Genomic DNA, 3,130 nt, shown 5'->3' with positions numbered 1-3,130 from the left:
AGCGTATCCTGGTTTTCAAGTACCCCAGCGGGGATAGGGTTAAAGAAACTGTAGAAGTAATAAATGGAAAGAATAATAACCTGTTGATAATGGAATGCTGCAGCTTGCAGGGTGTCCCACGAAACATGACAGTTGGCGAATAGTTTAAAATGTCTTCTTCTATTATATGATATGTTGTTTAATACTTAAGATACATATATAAATAACATTTTTATATGACATTTTCATTATAGTAAAATTGATTTCACAGTAAAATATATATACTACAAAAAGTCTTTAATATATAATACAGTATTCGGAAGAAGGCATTCAAAACTATTCACCAACTGTCTTGTTTTGTGGGACACCCTATATTTAGTTTTTAAATGAAAAATCAAATGAAAAATCAAATCTAAAGGATATACGAGGTCACACCAGTAAGGTCCCTTAAATTAGACCTTCTTCTATCTACACACACTTACAAACATTATGCACACAACTCACTCGAACTCACTCACTCACTCACTCACTCACTCACTCACTCACTCACTAACTCACTCACTAACTCACTCACTCACTCACTCACTCACTCGAACTCACTCACTCACTCACTCACTCACTTACTCACTCACTCAATCACTCACACCCTCAAAGATCACACATCACACATTCTAACCTCCTGAGGTGGAACATCAAAGGATACTGTTCTCAAATCAACTTTTCTAAAATAAGAATAAGTTAGTAGAACTCGAGTCCCTGCCACAAAGTCTGATTTTCTAATCCCTATATCTTTGCAACTAAATTTCATAGACCTTAATTATTTCAAACTATTAAAGGTTTGCACCATCAGGTTGCAACGATATAGGAATTAGAAAATGTTACTGTGTGGCAATGACGTAATTCCTCTGGTCAGAAGTCAGAACGGTGGTTTTGAAAATCTGAAAATCAAACTTTAATCAATGATCAATTCATCAATGATCTCCAAGCTATGTTAATTCCTCTTTGATATCACATGGTGGTCATGCATGGGTAACTTTAATTGAAACTGCCCACATTGGATATAGAGATATATAGAGATATATAGAGATATATAGATATATAGAGATATATCGATATATAGAGATATATAGATATATAGAGATTAACGATACTTCCCATCAAAAGTTTCGACCTCAGTAAAAATATTTTGAAATCACGTGACAGGCTATATAATCACGTGACAGACTCTATAATCATGTAACAGGCTTTATATTCATGTGACAGGCTCTATAATCACGTGACAGACTCTATAATCACGTAACAAGCTTTATATTCATGTGACAGGCTCTATAATTACGTGACAGACTCTATATTCACGTGACAGACTCTATATTCACGTGACAGGCTCTATAACAACGTGACAGGCTCTATTCCTTTTTAAAATGCACGATTTTCTGTTCCGTTTTAATTTTAGGATATGAGCTTCAGTGACGACTGTGCGGAATTCATTTATTCATTTTTCCCATAGTCTTGGTTTCGTTTATGAAATTAAATAGCATCTGTATTTATAAAGTTGTAATCTCTGTTTGTTCATAAGTTCATAAGGCGGGAACCCCTTGGACCGATTTGCCTCAAATTTTGATTAGGGAACTCAGAACACGGGAAATTTTCTTAGCTTAGTTTCGATATTCTAAATGGGTTTATCGGGAAAAGTAGCTTAAATCGTAATTTACGACAAGGGGCATGTAAACGGTGGGACTAACTATGACTCCCCCGCGGGTCAATATGCTGGGTTCTCAGGCTAGTTTTATAACGTACAGTTGGTCTTCAAAATCTTGAAATTTGTTATAGAATTAAAAACAATTTGCTGATATGCATGATGAGATTAAGCAGGAACTTATCCATTCAAACGTTTAGCTTTTTTAGGTGTGTCACTTAATAAACCACACAAGACAAGCAAATTTAAGAGTTTGGTCCTGATCCCAGAGAACTCTGACTTAAGTGGAACCAACCAAATTTGAGCGCTTCTCAAATTTAAGCCGCGGCTACATTCGGCCTCTGGAAAACCCTGTTTAGTAATTTTAAGTAAACTTATATGTAAAGAGGACCATACCCGATTCTCTACGGTATCATCGTACTGTACTGTACTGTACTGTACTGTACTGTACTGTACTGTACTGTACTGTACTGTACTGTACTGTACTGTACTGTACTGTACTGTACTGTACTGTAATGTACTGTACTGTACTGTACTGTACGGTACCTATATCGTATCAAAATATAATCCGCAATTCACCTTTATCACAATTGAAAATGATCATTTTTCAAAGTTTAGAACATAAATATCACAATCAATCTCGATCAGACAAAGCTTTCAAAGGAACAGTTGTGAATCGGACATGTTACTCTAGAGAGTCACTTAAAATTTCATGTACAGTCTCTTTAAACGTTATAGTACCTGTAAGTGTCAATGCAGGCGATAACAAAAAATATTCCAGGCCCCTTTGCTCCACCTAAAATCAAATTTTTTTTGAGAAAAAAGTTCCAAAAAAGAACTGATTACTCGACTCTGATTTTCTAATCCCCTTTTTACTGTGGATATCGTGATCAATGCTTAACCTCGATATTTTGTTAGTAAAAAACGTTTCTTTTGCTGGCTGAAACAACTGGTGAAATATTACAAACAACTTTACGCTCTTTTTTAAAAATTTTAAACCTTAAAAATGTCTCATTGGTATCAAATATAACCTATCTCTACAATACTGCACTTTCAGATCATATATGTTACATAGCCCTCCCTTTAATCTCCATCTTTTGTTAATCTACAGATTAATTTAATCTTTACGTTTTGAAAAGTGTCATCGTTAAAAACAAACAGCCAATCATAATCTAGGAAATTTTGTGTTCCATCAATGAAAGAACAGAGAAATAAACGATAGCCAAATCTATAGATCTAGCTAATTATACGTAAAATTCAAATGTGCCCATAGTTGCTATAACTCAAGGGATCGGAATTATGGGTATCCACACTTTAGTTTCGATGTAAGTAAAGAATTTCATTTAGTCTTTGCCGCTGATTTACATTTGGATCTATTATTAAATTTTTAACATTTGAAAAGACGGATAGACAGATAGATCTTGCCGACTTTGCCATCTCTATTGGACCTGAGTA

General features: G+C 34.7%; 1 long non-coding RNA gene across 1 annotated transcript in view; it reads right to left on the bottom strand.

Moving 5' to 3' along the window:
* Positions 1-655: 655 nt before the first annotated feature.
* Positions 656-3,130, bottom strand: part of LOC111717598 (uncharacterized) — a 4,956-nt gene continuing 2,481 nt past the window's right edge. The window contains exons 2-3 of the long non-coding RNA XR_002768831.1: positions 2,417-2,471; positions 656-701 (exon numbers count right to left, since the gene is read on the bottom strand). This is a non-coding gene — a long non-coding RNA (uncharacterized LOC111717598). The remainder of the gene's footprint in view (positions 702-2,416; positions 2,472-3,130) is intronic.

Source organism: Eurytemora carolleeae, unplaced genomic scaffold (assembly GCF_000591075.1).
Source record: "Eurytemora carolleeae unplaced genomic scaffold, Eaff_2.0 scaffold2721, whole genome shotgun sequence".
NCBI lineage: Eukaryota > Metazoa > Arthropoda > Copepoda > Calanoida > Temoridae > Eurytemora > Eurytemora carolleeae.
Note: the sequence above shows the minus strand (reverse complement) of the source record. Positions and strands in the feature narration are given on the sequence as shown.